Here is an 18,042-nt window from a genome sequence, read left to right on the forward strand (position 1 = left end):
GCTCAGTCTATCCAGAGGAAGAGGTTAGTAGGAACTGGCACCTTTGCCACCTTGCAGAGAGCCCTGATGGGTGCTGAAATGCAGCCCCAATTCAGGTGTAATCTCTTCCTAGGGCTGCAGTAACACTGCACCACACACTAGGTATCTTCAAACAACAGATATGTGGAGTCTAGAAAAATAGTACAGATGAACCTATCTGCAAAGCAGAAATATACACAGATGTAGAGAACAAACCTATGGACACCAGGCAGGGGGAAAGAGAGGTGGGATGAATTGGGAGGTTGGGAATGACACATACACGACTGTGTATGAAATAGTTAACTAATGAGAAGGGCTTCCTTAGTGGCTCAGTGGTAAAAAATTGGCCTGCCAATGCAGGAGACGTGGGTTCAGTCCCTGGATCAGGAAGATCCCCTGGAGGAAAAATGTCAATCCACTCCAGTATTTTTGCCTGGAAAATCCCATGGACAGAGGAGCCCAGTGGGCTATATAGTCCATGGGGTCTCAAAGAGTCAGACTCAAATTAGTGACTAAACAATGAGAACCTACTGTATAGCTCAGGGAACTCTACTTAATATTCTGTGGTGACCTAAATGGGAAGGAAATCCAAAAAAAGGGGGATATATGTATATATCTAGCTGACTCACTTTGCTATATAAGTAGCAGAGAGTAACAACATTGTAAGGCAACTATACTCCAATAAAAATTAAAAAAAAAATATGTCCTCACAGTTCTGGAGGCCAGAAGTCCAAAATCAAGGCATTGGCAGGGCTGTGCTCCCTGCAAAGGCTCTAGGGAAGAACCCCTGCTGGACTCTTCTAGCTTCTGGTTCAGTTCATTTCAGTTCAGTTCAGTCGCCCAATCATGCCTGACTGTTTGCAGCACTATGGACCTCAGCATGGTGATGGCTTCCCTGTCCATCACCAATCCTGGAACTTGCTCAGACTCGTGTCCATCGAGTCGGTGATGCCATCCAACCATCTCATCCTCTGTCGTCCCCTTCTCCTCCTGCCTTCAATCTTTCTCAGTGTCAGGGTCTTTTCCAATGAGCTTCTGGTGGTTGCCAGCAATCCTCGGCATTCCTTGGCTTGTGAACACATCCCTACATCCTATCTCTGCTGCTGTCTTCACATGGCATTCTCCTCTGCATTGGTGTCTCTGTGTCCATCTGTTGAAATACCCCTTTTATTATGAGGACACCTGTAGTATAATCTGTAGGGTTCACCCTGTCTTAACTAAGTAACATCTGCAAAGACCCCCAAATAAGTCACATTCATGGGTTTTATGTAGATGTGAATGTGGGGAACATTATTCAACTCCGTTCATCAAGTGTGAGCCTGTTGTGAAGAGTCTTCTTGCCATCCATTTCAGGCAACCCTGGTCAAGTGTGGCAGCCATGCTGGATCCCCTCCATGGACTCAGCTTCTATTTCTCTGACCTCTGCTTATGCTCTCCCAAACTCCCTCTTCCCCATCTCTCTTACCATCTTTTCCAACTACAGAGTGGCCAGCTGACCTAGCTCTGGTCAGGAATTGGGGAGATTAAGAATCTTGTTCCAGCTCTGTTGTTACGGTGAGTTTTTCCATATGTCATCTGGCCATGTATCAGTCTTCTGCATCCACTATGAGTTAATGGTGTACTGAGTACACATAGTCCCTTGGCTCTAATGTCACAGGATTATTGAAGAAATTGACAAAGAAATCATTCAGTGTTTGCCTTTTTTTACCTTTCAACATTAATATTATCAACACTGATATTATAACCTTCTAGATGCCTCTATCTTAGATCTGCCCATGTCTCCTCTTTTTTTTTTTTTTTTTCTTTTTTGAAAGATCTTTGGAGGCAGGCATGTGGGATCTTATTTCCCTGGCTAGGGATCCAACCTGTGCCTGCCTGCTTTAGAAGTTTAACCACCGGACCACCAGGGAAGCTCCCCCCTACCCACATCTCTGGCTTGAAGATCTGGTAAGTACACACAAGGTCCCTACAGAACCATGACCCGATCACTACAACCTACCAACTGATGACACTAAAGCCTCTGGTGCCAGCATTCCTCATCCTCATAGAAAGGCCATGCCCTCCATGTTGGGGGAGCAGGCAAACAGAAACTGTCTCCCCATTCTTCTAAATCTTGGCACATTAACTTCTCCCTTTTCCTTTCTGGAAGGTTGAGCCACTGGCTCCCTCTTGCCTCTATTCCCAGTCATGAGAATCTGAGCTCTGCCACTTCCTCTCCCCACAAAGAGTTTCATATCTCAGCAGAGCTTGTACTGGTACGGGTTTGAAGAAAGCTCATCGCAGCCCAGCCACTGAGTGGGGAGCTTGCAGGGAGCTGCTGACCCCTCCCAGCTTCTGAGGTTGTCTGTGGCCGCACAGCTGAGATTCCCACACCTGTGTTCTCTCTCAGCGTGCCACCCTCCAAGAGAAGCAGCTGACTGTAGACTGTTAGCAGAGTGGATTCTGAACCCCAAGACCTCAATTCCAGCCTGGACACCTCAAGGGAACCTGTTCCCTTGGAGCGTCGTGTACCACTAAGTTTCCAGTTTTATGTTAGCTCTCAGGCAATTCCAGGTAAAACTAGGGTAAGAAGACAGCATATAAGCTAAAGGTTTGGTTTGCATTCTCATACCTCTGAAACCCGAGGACCATGGTCTAGCACCTGCAGGAACCCAATCCTTACTTTGATGAAATGGGAATTCAAGGAAGGGAGGGATTAAACGCTAAGCTCCTTCTATTAATCAGAAAAATATATGTAAACCCAGTTTCAGAGTGAGCTCAAGATTCTACCTGAAGAACTGGATCTTCTTGGAAGACGAGGGACCATTCCTGTTCTGAGTCCAGCAGACGGTTTGGGAAGCACAAAACCCATGTGGAAGAAGCTTCTCCTTCTCACAGGCCTTCAGGGTTCAGGCCAGACAACACGAGGCACAAGTAAAGCCAGTGAGGGACATGTCTGGGTGGACATCCCGTGATGCTCAACCTCATGGTCTCAAGTCAGTCCAAGCTGGAAGGGTCAGTCTCTTCTATAGCAATGCCAGGAGAGGATTTTTGTTCATCTTCTGAGATGAACTTTTTTTCATATTTTACAATATCTAAAACCAAGTTGCCTCTTACCAACCTAGTGTTTAGTGTTAGTCATTCAATCGTGTCCAACTCTTTGCAACCCCATGGACTGTAGCCCACCAGGCTCCTCTGTCCTTGGGATTCTCCAGGCAAGAATACTGGAGTAGGTTGCCATTTCCTCCTCCAGGAGAATCTTACCAATAAGATATCTTATAAACTTAGGGGGTAGGGGGCTAGCAGCACCTATGAAACACCATTCTCTGTGCATTTACAGGGTTCCTCTGTTATTTGTATTGCTCCTTTGATGGGTTGTTACTTTTTGTGAACAGAGTACATTGTGATTTGACTTTTTTCTTAAATAACAGCTATATTGAGATATAATTCATATATCACAAAATTTCACCACTTTAAAGTTCAGTGATTTTACCCCCTAGGATTACAATACATTTTTTTCAGTTTTACATGTATTCTTTTTCAAATTCTTTCCCCATTTAGGTTGTTATATAACATTGAGCAGAGTTCCCTGTACTACACAGTAAATCCTTGTTGGTTATCCATTTTAAATATAGCAGTGTGTATGTGTCAATCCCAAACTCCCTAACTTCCCTCCCCTCATCCTTCTCCCTTGAAAAAAAAATGAAATTAGAACATTCTTTAACACCATACACAAAAATAAGATCAAAATGGATTAAAGACCTAAATGTAAGACCAGACTCTTTTAAAACTCTTAGAGGAAAACATAGACAAAAGAGTCTCAGTGATCTGACTTTGAAATGAATACTTATTTTGTATACACAGAGCACTATAGAAACAGAATGGTGGAGATACATGGGCTAATATGAGAGCAAATGTTTGATACTGGAAGAGCGACCACAATTCTTTGTTTTCTTGCAAAGCAACACCAGGTGCCCTCCAAGACATGGGAAAGGAAGGTGCTTAATAGTAGACGAAGCTTAGTTACGTCAGTTCATTGGTGTGTGAACAAAAATCAACACAGAAAGCACCATTTGCAAAATTTGCAGAAGGGTTTCAGCAGCTTAGAAGAAAATCCCCAAAGAAAAATCTCTTGAGAAATTCTACATCCCAATGACCCTGATGACGCAGAGGCTGACATTGTCAGGAAAACAAAGATATTGATAATTTTGAGCTGAAAACCATTTTAAAAAGTCAAGTTCTCAATATGTCACAGATTTAGGAATTCCTTAACTAAGTCATCTATCTTATATTTTCTTCCTGATGTGTATGTGTGTGTGTGTGTGTGTGTGTGTGTGTGTATATATATATATGCATGTGTGCATGCTAAGTCACATCAGTCATGTTCAACTCTGTGTGGCCCTATGGACTGTAGCCCACCAGGCTCCTTTGTCCATGGGATTCTCCAGGCAAGAATACTGGATTTGGGTTGCCACTTCCTTCTCCAGGGGATCTTCCCAACCCAGGCATCAAACTCGCATCGATTGTCTCCTGCATTGGCAGGCGAGTTCTTTACCACCAGTGCTGCCAGAGAAACACTATATATATAGGGTTTCAAATCAGGAAAAGAATACATCAAGGCTGTATATTGTCACCCTGCTTATTTAACTTCTATGCAGAGTACATCATGCGAAATGCTGGGCTTGATGAAGCGCAAGCTGGAATCAAGATTGCCGGGGTAATAGCAATAACCTCAGATATGCAGATGACACCACCCTTATGGCAGAAAGCAAAGAAGAACTAAAGAGCCTCTTGATGAAAGTGAAAGAGGAGAGTGAAAAAGCTGGCTTAAAACTCAACATTCAAAAAATGAAGAACATGGCAGTCTGGTCCCATCACTTCATGGCAAATAGACGGGGAAACAATGGAAACAGTGAGAGACTTTGTTTTTTTGGGCTCCAAAATCACTGCAGATGGTGACTGCAGCCATGAAATTTAAAAATGCTTGCTCCTTGGTAGAAAAGCTATGACCAACCTAGACAGCATATTAAAAAGCAGAGACATTACTTTGCCAACAAAGATCCATCCAGTTGGGCTATTTCAAATCCTAAAAGATGATGCTGTGAAAGTGATGCATTCAATATGTCAGCAAATTTGGAAAACTCAACAGTGGCCACAGGACAGGAAAAGGTCCATTTTCATTCCAATCCCAAAGAAAGACAATGCCAAAGAATGCTCAAACTACTGCACAATTGCACTCATCTCACATGCTAGTAAAGTAATGCTCAAAATTCTCCAAGCCAGGCTTCAGCAATAAATGAACCGTGAACTTCCGGATGTTCAAGCTGGTTTTAGGAAAGGCAGAGGAATCAGAGATCAAATTGCCAACATCCGCTGGACCATCTAAAAAGCAAGAAAGTTCCAGAAAAACATCTATTTCTGCTTTATTGACTATGCCAAAGCCTTTGACTGTGTGGATCACAATAAACTGTGGAAAATTCTGAAATAGATGGGCATACCAGACCACCTGACCTGCTCTTGAGAAACCTATATGCAGGTCAGGAAGCAACAGTTAGAACTGGACATGGAACAACAGACTGGTTCCAAATAGGAAAAGGAGTACATCAAGGCTGTATATTGTTACCCTGCTTATTTAACTTATATGCAGAGTACATCATGAGAAACACTGGGCTGGGTGAAGCACAAGCTGGAATCAAGATTGCCGGGAGAAATATCAATAAACTCAGATATGCAGATGACACCACCCTTATGGCAGAAAGTGAAGAAGAACTAAAGAACCTTTTGATGAAAGTGAAAGAGAGTGAAAAAGTTGGCTTAAAGCTCAACATTCAGAAAACAAAGATAATGGCATCTGGTCCCATCGCTTCATGACAAATAGATGGGGAAACAGTGGAAACAGTGTCAGATTTTATTTTGGGGGGCTCCAAAATCACAGCAAATGGTGATTACAGCCATGAAATTAAAAGACACTTACTTCTTGGAAGGAAAGTTATGACTAACCTACACAGCATAGGTTGGTCATAAAAAGCAGAGACATTACTTTGCCAACAAAGGTCTGTCTACTCAAGGCTATGGTTTTTCCAGTAGTCATGTATGGATGTGAGAGTTGGACTATGAAGAAAGCTGAGCACCAAAAAATGGATGCCTTTGAACTGTGGCGTTGGAGAAGATACTTGAGAGTCCCTTGGACTGTAAGGAGATCCAACCAGTCCATCTTAAAGGAAATTAGTCCTGGGTGTTCACTGGAAGGACTGATGTTGAAGCTGAAACTCCAATACTTTGGCCACCTGATGCAAAGAGCTGACCCATTTGAAAAGACCCTGATGCTGGGAAAGATTGAAGGTAAGAGGAGAAGGGGACGACAAAGGATGAGATGGTTGGATGGCATCACCGACTCAATGGACATGAGTTTGAGCAATTTCTGGGAGCTGGTGATGGACACCGAAGCCTGGCATGCTGCAGTCCATGGGGTCGCAAAGAGTCAGACACAACTGAGCAACTGAACTGAACTGAATATATATCACTAAGAAAAAGTATGTTTCAATGAGCTTTAAAAAAAACAACTTTTTTAGAAGTCTTAAATAAAAATTCAGTGTAACAATGCATTGTGTCCTAATTTAAATGGCAGCATTCTTTTTTTTCTGGTATGTAAAATTATGGTGTGCCTTAAAATTTGTGATTTGTTAGAGCTGATGTAATGTGGTATGTGATATTTTGGATTCTCATCACTCTTCTTTTGTATGACTTAATTATTCAGTAAAGTTTTTAGAGTCTTAAATATCCTTCACAGTCCTTTTCTTCACATGTTTACATTTCATGGGCACAATTTATAAGCTGGTATAATCATCACAGAGCTGTGGTCAAGTACTGCAATACTAATTTGGGGGTCTCTGTGGTGACCTTTTGTAAAATTAGCTTGTATTGTAGTTCATGATGAAATCCCAGGATTTGAACTCTTGAGTGAAAGAAACCTCATATTTTAATGGCAAAAAAGAAAATAAACTCCTAGCCTTGAGAGAGTATTACCACACATTTCAAACATCAAAGAAATGACCTCCTTTATAAACATGGAGGTTGTCTGCAGCATGTAAACACCGAATTCTTAGCTACTTGGCAGAATCTACCAAATTTCTTTCTCAGAAAACCAGCATTTCATTTCTAGAGGGCAAGCTGGGTGTCAGCTGGGATAATTTGATTTGCTCCCTGGCTATGTAGTTTACCTGGCACAGTGCCAGGCACTTAAGAGGCAGTTAATAAATATTTTTGAATGAGTGAATAAAAATCACCCCTGCTCAGTCTACAGGGATTATACACCAATTTTCAGTTCTTAGACTGTGTAGGACAGTGAAAAAAGTGGATTTTGGAAGAAGATGGATTTGCCTTCTGATCACTTGTTAATAGTAATAGAACATATGGATTTATGGGGAGATTCCTGGTTGCTCAGCGGTAAAGAATCCTTCTGCAATGCAGGAGACATGGGAGATACAGGTTCGATCCCTGGGTCAGGATGATCCCCTGCAGGAGGGCATGCATCCCACTCCAGTATTCTTGCCTGGAGAATCCCATGGACAGAGGAGCCTGGAGGGCTATTGTCCATGGGGTCGCAAAGAGTCAGACACGACTAAAGTGACTGAGAACAGCACAATTAGTGTAGTATTGTAGAGCATAGAGGGTGAATGAGGAATGCACAGACAATGCTAAAAAATTATAATTATCCTTACTATGATGGGAGAATATGACAAGAACTCTTCTAGAAATACAGTCTGGGTGAAATGGACTTATTGGAGTAGACTAATTCCAGACCCCACCCACCAGTAACTGTGTTCGATTATATATTGTTAGGGCTCAGGGACTAGATGGAGTGAGCTTGGGGGAGTACAAAGAAAGGATAACTGGATAAGGACAATCACACATCTAGTGACACAATTAAAGGTATTGTTGTTGTTTAGTCTCTAAGTTGTGTCCAACTCTTTTGTCTCTCAACCCCATGGACTATGGTGGCCAGGCTCCTCCCTCCATGGGATTTTCAGGCAAGAATACTGGAGTGGGCTGCCATTTCCTTCTCCAGGGGATTGACCTGATCCAGGGATCAATCCCATCTCCTGCATTGGCAGAGGGGTTCTTTACCTCTGAGCCACCAGGGAATTAAACTGATAGGCAATGCTTAAGTGTATAGATTTAATTTAATTTAAATTAAATTAATTTAATTTATTTAAATTTAATACATAAATTAAATTTATAGGCTATGCTTAAGAATTGCACTGTCTGATATGGTAGACATGAACCACATGTAGCTATTGAAATTATAGTGTCAATTTATTACTTTGAAAATACAACTGAAAATTCAGTTCCTCAGTCACACTAGCCAAGTGCTAGTGACCACCTGTGGCAGTGGCCAGTATATTAAACAGTGCAGCTATAGAACATTTCCGCCAATGCAGAAATTTCTATTGGGCAGCATTGCTTATACTATCTGAGAAGGCGATGGCAACCCATTCCAGTACTCTTGCCTGGTAAATCCCATGGATGGAAGAGCCTGGTAGGCTGCAGTCCATGGGGTCGCTAATAGTCGGGCACGACTGAGTGACTTCACTTTCACTTTTCACTTTTATGCATTGGAAAAGCAAATGGCAATCCACTCCAGTATTCTTGCCTGGAGAATCCCAGGGACAGAGGAGCCTAATGGGCTGCCGTCTATGGGGTTGCACAGAGTCAGACATGACTGAAGTGACTTAGCAGCAGCGGCAGCAGCAGCTTATACTATAGCCTCCAAATCCTCTTACTATCCATGAAAATTGTTACAGACCATCCATAAAAATCTTTGTGGGATTTCTTGCTTCCTATAATTTTTTTGAGAAGTAGTTCTAGCATCTGAGTACTACTATTGGTCAGTCTGAGGCAGTATGATGAGGAGGAAAGAGCACTATTTGAAATGGAAGATCTGTTTTAGCTTTGACTTGAACAATAGCTAGGCAACTTGCCTGACCGAGTCACATTACTCTCCTTCCTCAGTTTACTCATCTTTAAATGAATGAATTGACCTGGATATCACAGTCATTAATAGCTCTTCTGCTTGAGGATTCCAGGAAACAGCTGTTGGCTGCATGCCATCTGCCATTTTGCACCTCTGCACAGCTGCAGCATTGCAAAGAAAAATAGCCATGGTAAACAGCATTGTTATGGACCACATGTTTGTGTCCCCCCCCAAATTAATACACTGAGGTCTTAACCCTCAGTGTAATGGTATTAGGTGAGGACTTTGGGAGATGATTATGTCATAGAGGTGGAGACTTTTGAATAGGATTAGTGTCCTTATTGGGCTTCCCAGGTGGCTCAGTGGTAAAGAAGCTGCCTGTCAATGCAAGGAGACACAGGAGATGAGAGTTTGATCCCTGGGTCGGGAAGATCCCTGAAGGAGGGCATGGTAACCCATTCCAGTATTCTTGCCTGAAAAAAAAGGAAAATATTAGCCATTTAGTTGTGTCTGACTCTTTGGGACCCCTCTGACTTTTTGTAACCCATCGGGCTCCCCTGTCCATGGAATTCTCCAGGCAAGAATATTCGAGTGGGTTGCCATTCCCTTCTCCAGGGAATCTGTCCAACCCAGGGATCGAAACCAGGTCTCTTGCATTGCAGACAGATTCTTTACCATCTGAGCTGCCAGGGAAGTAAATCCCATGAACAGAGGAGCCTGGTGGGGTACAGTCCATGGGGTCACAAATAGTCGGACATGACTGAACCACTGACTGACCGAGTGCCTTTATTAAAGAGATCTTGGAGTGCTCTCTGACCCCTTTCCTCAGTGTGAAGACACAGTGACAAGGATGCAATCTACAAACCAGGAGCAGGTTCCCATCAGATACAAAGCTGTCAGCACCATGACTGGACTTCCCAGCTCCATGACTATGAGAAAGAAATTGTTGCTTAAACCACTTAGTTTACAGTACTTAGTCATTGCAGCCTGAATGCGCTAAGACAACTATGAACAGCAAACTAGGAGTGTGTTCTATCGTAATACTCTTCACAAGCTCAAAAAGCTCTACCATCAACCTGTCTCTTAAGGTAGTTCCATGTACTGTGTACATATCTTTCTTGATATTTATTTCACTGCTCTCTCACTATCACATTCTATAGATTATGAATTTCTTTAAGGTAGGCTCCTGGTTTCTTCATCATTATTTCTCAAGCCCCCAGTGTACAGAGAACTCAAAATGTTAGCTGATGTCTGAATAAAGATGGATCAATTTCTGACCTTCTTCTGGGTCCTCATGATTAAAGTCCCTTGTAATGGATCACAGATGTCAAACCGCTTGCTAAATGTAGGTGGACGATTCTGGAATCCAGGACCAGGTCAAGATGACTCCAAAGCCCATCTTATTTTCCTCCTACCACACTGCTTTGTTGAAGTCCATGTGTTTCTGTGATTTTAATTTGTTTTCCACACGGTTGTTGACGCTAAGGACTTCAGACGTAGTGTTTTGTCTCGTCTTTCCGTCTCTGAATTCATTAGACTCAGTCTGTCATGTTCTACGTTTATGTTCCCCATGCCTGTAAGCCCTAAGTCTAGCCTGATCAATGTAACCACTGAGGCAAAACCATTTAAAATCTCAGTGAGGGACTTCCCTGGTTGTGCAGTTGTTAAGAAATCACCTTCCAATGGAGGGGGTTGACCCTTGGTCTAGGAGCTAAGATCCCACATGCCTCAGGGCCAAAAAAAAACAAAACATAAAACAGAAGAAACATTGTAACAAATCCAATAAAAACTTTAAAAATGGTCCACATCAAATAAAATCTTTAAAAATTTCATTGATTTCTGTAAGAATAAAACAGTTACTCACATGTGCTTAGCTGTATCTTCATCTCTCCTACTTCCTGCCACTTCCAGAGTTTATAGATGTGACCAAAGAAAACTAAAAAAATTTTAAGTGCTCAGAGATGACTCAATGTCTTGTTTCAAGATCACAGTATTCTGTGTACAAAAGAAATGCACCCATTTCCCCCTGAGAAATAAGAGAATGAGCAGCTCCAATAAATAAGAAGACTATCAAAACAGAGACTACTGGAGAAAGAGCTGACCCACGGCTACCCTGTCCTCTATGACGACTTCATTTCCAGGCATCTAAGACCATATCATATGTCTGTTTCCACATCTAGAATCTAGGTGTGTGCTGATCCCCCATTATTGTCATGGGCAGAAGGAAGGGGTTAGAAAACCACCTCTTTCCTAAATTCAAGAGGAATGGGGCTTGGCTACTTTCTTAGGAAAACAAAATTGTCATCATAAAGTAGTACTTTGTAAATTAATAGAAATTTGTTAATTTCTATAATTGTATGGTACTTTTTTATTTCAACTCATATGAATAAAGAAATTGTAGTACGTATATACAATGGAATATATATTGGAATATATATATATATACTCAGCCATAAAAAGAAACCAATTTGAGTAAGTTGGACTAGGGTGAATGAATCTAGAGCCTGTTATACAGAGTGAAGTAAGTCAGAAAGGGAATATACGTGGTATATAGAAACTATAAAAAGAAATTAATTTGAGTCAGTTGGACTGAGGTGGATGAACCTAGAGCCTGTTATCCAGAGGGAAGTAGGTCAGAAAGAGAATATATATGATATCTAGAAAAATGGTACTGATGAAGCTGTTTGCAGGGCAGGAATAGAGATGTAGACACAGAGAACCAACGTGTGGACGCAGCAGAGGAAGGAGAGGGTGGACCAAAAGGAAAGAGTAGCGCTGACCTGTATGCACTGCCATGTGTGAAACAGACAGCTAGTGGGAAGCTGCTGCACAGCACCCAGAGCTTAGCCTGATGCTCCTGATGAGATGACCTGAGGGGTGAGGTGGGAGCAGGGAAGGGAGGCTCAAGAGCGAGAGGGTATATGCATGCTTTAATGGCTGATTCTTGTTATTCAGAAACCAACACAACATTGTAAAGCAACTACCCTACAATTAAAAAAAAAAAAAAAAACATGAGTTGGATTGGCATAGTCCGTGGGCTCCCTGGTTTTGTGGAGTTTGTTGGGGTCAGATGGTAAAAATTGATTATCAAACTCCAGGTAGATTCAGATTGGCACAGCTTCCAGACCAGGTGAGCCCCTCGTGGTTTTCTGTCTCTCTCTCTCCACCATCCCAGGGCTTCATTTTCACTCCACAGCTGCCTGCTCCTTTTGGATCTTGAGCTGGTCCTGGACTTCTATTTGGGGAAGGCCCTTCCTGATTCAAGCCATAACTACAAAGGTCTCATCCCAATGGCACCAAAATTACAAATATTTCCTTTTAGGTACCACCTTTCCCCACCTGCAACTCTCTAGATTGGCTTTTCATGTATCTTCCTTGCTGCGTGCCATCATTCTGAAGAATTCCCTCCGTTGATTTTTCAGGCCGTTCTCCTTCAGTAACATCAATTGCTCCAAGCTCACCTGCCCTGCCAGTCTTTTCTTCCCCTTTTCTCCTTTCTCTTTACCCTAAAAACTAGCTATAAGACTTCAATGGCCAGTGTTATCTTACCTTGAGAAACTGTCCCCAATACAGCAAGTCCCTCTGAACCCAGGAATTATCAAGTCTTTTTTTCAAAGACTCTTTTGGTTTTTTTAAAATGTGTTTCTCTATGATTGCCTTAGGATTTCCTCCAGTTTTTAGCTTATTTTCAGGGTAGAGATTACCATGGGTCTAAAGTCTAATCAGATCTACTGGGAACCAGGTTCTCTTTGATGCCTCACCCAGAGGTGGTCTTGCAGAATCTTCCACCAAAGGAGGAAGCTCACCAGGAAAATGCATGTCCACTCTATGGGGGACATTTCTAGTCACTTACTAAACTATGATCATTTGGGAATTAAAATAGAACTCCAGGGTCCTCCCTTGAAGATTAATATTTAATTCATAAATTATATATTGAGTAACTGCACAGCTTGGTGCTGTAGGGAATTGCAAAAATAAGTAATACAGGTACATGCCTTAATGTGGCTTAGAGTCTAATAGGAGAGGTGAGATAAAGATTCAAATACCTCTATTATGCCAAGTGAGTATGTGCTCATTCAGGCATGTCTGACTTTTTGCGACCCTATGGACTGTAGCCAACCAGGCTCCTCTGTCCATGGGATTCCCCAGGCAATAATACTGGAGTGGGTTACCATTTCCTTCCCCAGGGGATCTTCCTGTCCCAGGGATCCAACCTGTGTCTCCTGTGATTCCTGCATTGGCAAGCAGATTCTTTACCACTGAGCCACCTGAGAAGCCCTTATATTGTGCAATAGAAAATGATAAATACTATAGACAAGATATAATTGCTAGGGTGTCCCAGAAGAATGGGAGTATTAATCCATTTCTGGGAGTCAGGAAAATCTTACCATTTGAACCTGTGCTTGAAGGATGGTAGAATTTCAACATGGTGCGGTCACAGGCAAAGGCTCCCCCAAAGTCAAGAAAAGAGCATTTGAAGGTCACAGCAAGTCTTCCCATTGGGCTGGAAACATGGGTGTGGTGAGGAAGATGGAAAAGGAAACTGAAGACAGAGCTCATGGTTTCTTGAAAGCCAGCAAAGGGGGCATTATATCTGTGGTTGATGGTGAACTATTGATGGCTTCCAATTGAGGAACAGTCCGGCTTGCAATTTAAGATGATGACCCTAACAAGATGTACAAAGAGAATCAGAGGAGGAAGAGACTGAATGTATTAGATTAAGGTAAATGACAGCGTGAACAAACAAAACTCAAATCTCAGTGGCTTAAACCAGCACAGTTTCTTTCTCATCCTTATGCATGTCTGCATCACACTGGCGGGGGCTCCCCCACATCCTCATCAGGGACCCCATGGGCACAGGCTTCACTTTCTGGAATGACCTAACCCTCTATCATAGAACAGAGAGAGCAGGAGACACTTCATTTCTGTTCAGACTTCTGTTAAGATTTCAGTGGTCAGGAAAAGGTTTGAGTTTATATATTAATAATTCCAGGAGGCATCAAGTCCAGGGGAGCATGATCCTGGTGAGCAGTAGTGATGTCTACCGCTTTGGGGAAAGGACATAAGTCGGAAGACTGATGCCACCATCCAGGATAGGAGTGTTAAGGATCTGGACTAGAATGTGTGTGTGCATGCTAAATTGCTTCAGTCGTGTCTGACTCTTTGTGACCATATGGACTGTAGCCCACCAGACTCCTCTGTCAATGGGATTCTCCAGGCAAGAATACTGGAGTGTGTTGCCATTCCCTTCTTCAGGGGATCTTCCCGACCCAGGGATTGAACCTGCATCTCGTTATGTCTCCTGCATTGGCAAGCAGGTTCTTTACCACAAGCATCACCTGGGAAGCCCTCTGGACTAGAATAGTGGCAGAGAACATGGAAGGGAAGGAAAATATTCATGAAATGTTAGGGGGATCAGCAGCACTGGGATGTGTAAAACTAAGGAAGAAGAGTACTGGCAGCTGGAGTTAAGCTTTTGAAAGTGTTGTTTACAGAGTTCTGGACTAAGAACAGGAATATGGGAAAAGTGCCCCCAGGATCTTCTGTATTTCTCAATAGCACCAAGAGCACAGGGACCCTCCCCTTAAGGAAAGTGTTTATTTTGTGTATTCTTTCAATAATTTCACTGACTGGCTGAAAAATAAAAATTGGGGTGCTGAAGATCATAATAAAAAATGACTTAGAAAGGGAAATAAAAATGGTTACCCTTCCCAGAAATAAACATCAACCTTTAGCTCTTGATTGCCTTCAATGAATGGATACAATAGTTATGACATGGATTTCATATTCTTCAGTTTAAGTTTACACTAATAGACAGTATCTGATATTTTAGGGACCATGATAAAAGGAATCTTGAGGAACCAACTGGAAAAGTGCTGGAGTGTTCACTGATATCTTTATTTTGGTTTTATATTTCATACTGGAGATTACATAAACTAAGCTAAGCTAAGTCACTTCAGTTGTGTCCGACTCTGTGAGACCCCATAGATGGCAGCCCACCAGGCTCCTCCATCCCTGGGATTCTCCAGGCAAGAACACTGGAGTGGGTTGCCATTTCCTTCTCCAATGCATGAAAGTGAAAAGTGAAAGTGAAGTTGCTCAGTCGTGTCCGACCCTCAGCGACCCCCTTGACTGCAGCCTTCCAGGCTCCTCCGTCTATGGGATTTTCCAGGCAAGAGTACTGGAGTGGGGTGCCATTGCCTTCTCCAGGAGATTACATAACTCCTACAATTAATGTTTATCAGTCCAGATAAATGACTAAGACATTTTTGAGATGTTGGGTTTTTTTTTTTTTTTTTTGGTAGCACCTTTTATAAATTAAATATGAAATTTAAGTAGTATTCAAATCTTTCTTACTTAGAATCTTCTAAACAACAACAATAAAGAGATGTCAAAACCCATTCTTTTTTTTTTTAAGACTTTTTTTGATGTGGTTTGTTTTTAAAATCTTTATTAAATTTGTTACAATACTTTTTCTGTTTCATGTTTTGGTTTTTTGGCCACGGGGCATGTGGGATCTTGGTTCCCTGACCAGGGATTGAACTGGCATCTCCTGAACTGGAAGGCGAAGTGTAAACCGCTGGACTACCAGGGGAGTCCCGTCAAAACTGATTCTGTTCATAAGTCACTTAGACAATATTTTCCATGACAACTCCTATCTAAATTGATTCACCCTTCTTTCCATTTCCCCGGAATATCTGAACTAAATCTGAATTTCCAGGCTATGCAAAAGCCACTGATGCTGTTTTCTGGGAAAACTGCACTGAAAGTGTTGCTGGTTACCTTCTGTTGAGTGCTCTTTGATTCACAGGGCTTTAGCCATGACCTTGAAGTCCAGGACTGTCCTGTCTAGGGAGGCTACCAGCGGGAAATGGAGCCAAAGAGACAAACTGTGTTCTCAGAAAAAAATGGGTGCCACCACTCTTGCCACCCACCTTTCCAGACTCAGCAAGTAGGACACTTACCTCATTATTGAGGTAAATGACCCCCATCTGCCTCTCCCAGCGGGGGCCAGGAGGAAGTCTCCTTGAAGTGCAAGTGCATCACCAGCTCAAGTGCTTGTGGAAAGTTGCTAAGCTACACAATCAGGTTGCGTGTGAGCCGTGGGCTTGCCCTTTTCTACATCTTCACCTGCACATGGCTGCCAGGAAGAATCAGAGACAGACACTGTCTTTCATCGCCCTTTCTTGGGGGCTGCTTTTCCCTAGAGACAGACTCTGCTGGGGCGTTTCTGAGCTGAGTCCAACAGACCCAGAAAATATGGCAAATGAGAGAGCCAGGATTTCTGGCAGGAAAAAGGAAACCAGCTTTCATGCTCAACGAGGGGCTCATCACAAATGGAGTGCAAGTGCATCAGGCCACAGCTGAGAAAAATGCCAAACTAGTAGGAACCTGTACTTAGCTTTCTAGAACATCAACAGATAGAAGTACGGTCATGGCGCCCTCAGTCTTCTTCATCAGGGCTGACCAAGCAGAGAGATCCTTCAGCCCAGGAGGCAGGGCGGGCAGAAATCCAAGGGAACAAAATTCTCTACTTACCAGCAGAGCCAGACATGCACTCTCTCCTCCATGTGCAAACAAGGCACAAGTCAAGCCATGTGTTTTCTGGAGAAAATGTTTTCCCATTTTTTTCTATCAGTAAAGAATCCACCTGCAATGCAGGAGACCCAGGTTTGATCCCTAGCTAAGGAAGATCCCCTGGAGGGAAGAATGGCAACACACTCCAATATTCTTGCCTGGAAGTCCCATGGACACGGGAGACTGGCAGGCTACAGTCCATGGGGTTGCAAGAGTCAGACATGACTTGGCAACCAAACTACCACCACACATACTTTATTTTTCACAAGTTTGTGGAATGGGTATTACTAGCCCCATATATAAATGAAAAAAGTGTGTTTCAAAAAGTAAAGCATATTGCCCAAGATCATACAGCTTGTTAGGAGGGTGGGTTTAATTTTTCATTTTATTTATTTTTGGAGGTAGTAGTGTTTTTTAGTTTTTTTAATTAATTTTTATTGGAGTATTTTGTGTTAGTTTCTACTGTCCTGTGCTGGAATCTTCCCGAAACCATTCCCCACCCCTGGTCCATGGATGGGGAATGGTTTTGTCTTCTGCAAAACTGGTCCCAAGTGGCAGAAACATTGGGGACCACTGTAAAGAGTTCAGGTTATGTATGTTGTTGATTGTTCCACAATTTAGATTTATGTGATTGTTTTCTCATAAATATATTAAACACTTTTGCCAAGAATATACATAGGTGATATCGTGGCTTCTTAGTACATCAAATTTGAAGTTTGTCAATGTGTCTCTTGGTTGGTGATGCTGAGTGTGTTCAGTCAGTTGAGGGGGTGCCTTCTGGATTTCTCCATTGCAAAGTGTCACATATTTTCATTTGTAGTTAATATGTAATTGGTGGCATGATACTTTCAGACCGTGTGAATATCCTTTTCCAATAACATTCTCCCAGTAGCTTTATCATCCATTGATGATACTGACTTATTTTGGTGATTATACAGTGGTTACATTATAACTCTATGATTTCTTCTGTATCTATTCCCTGGGATTCTTCCATTAGAAGAACCACCTCCTTTTTTTTGTAGACATATTCTGGATTCAGGGATTCCTTGTTTTAGTAAGTGTATTATTATCGCCCATCAGTATTATTATTCTTGTGAATGATTGAATTTTACCAAATTGACTACTTCAAGTCCCCTCCTCTGTACTTTTAACACATTTCCCTTGACGTTTTTCCTCTTGTTTTTTTTTTTCAGACTTTAAATTCTTTATTTTGTATTGGAGTATGGCCAATTAACAATGTTGTGGTAGTCTCAGGTGAACAGCAAAGGGACTCAGCCATATATATACATGTATCTGTTCTCTCCCAAAATCCCCTCCCATCCAGGCTGCCACATAACACTGAGCAGAGTTCCTCCCCACAATTTTTGAGCAATTCATTACTTTCTGATATTTCCTTACAAGACATTCCAGAACTTGAAGTTTCCATGCCGCAGAACTAGAATCAACCAACCATGACTCCATGGTGCCCTGGTTGTTTAACAGCAAGTGTTTCA

General features: G+C 42.3%; 1 long non-coding RNA gene across 1 annotated transcript in view; it reads left to right on the plus strand.

Moving 5' to 3' along the window:
- LOC139183192 (uncharacterized) overlaps positions 1–7,045 on the plus strand; it is a 63,351-nt gene extending 56,306 nt beyond the window's left edge. The window contains exons 2-3 of the long non-coding RNA XR_011566728.1: positions 1,833–1,965; positions 2,763–7,045. This is a non-coding gene — a long non-coding RNA (uncharacterized lncRNA). The remainder of the gene's footprint in view (positions 1–1,832; positions 1,966–2,762) is intronic.
- Positions 7,046–18,042: the final 10,997 nt, after the last annotated feature.

The sequence above is a fragment of the Bos indicus genome, chromosome 5 (assembly GCF_029378745.1).
Source record: "Bos indicus isolate NIAB-ARS_2022 breed Sahiwal x Tharparkar chromosome 5, NIAB-ARS_B.indTharparkar_mat_pri_1.0, whole genome shotgun sequence".
NCBI lineage: Eukaryota > Metazoa > Chordata > Mammalia > Artiodactyla > Bovidae > Bos > Bos indicus.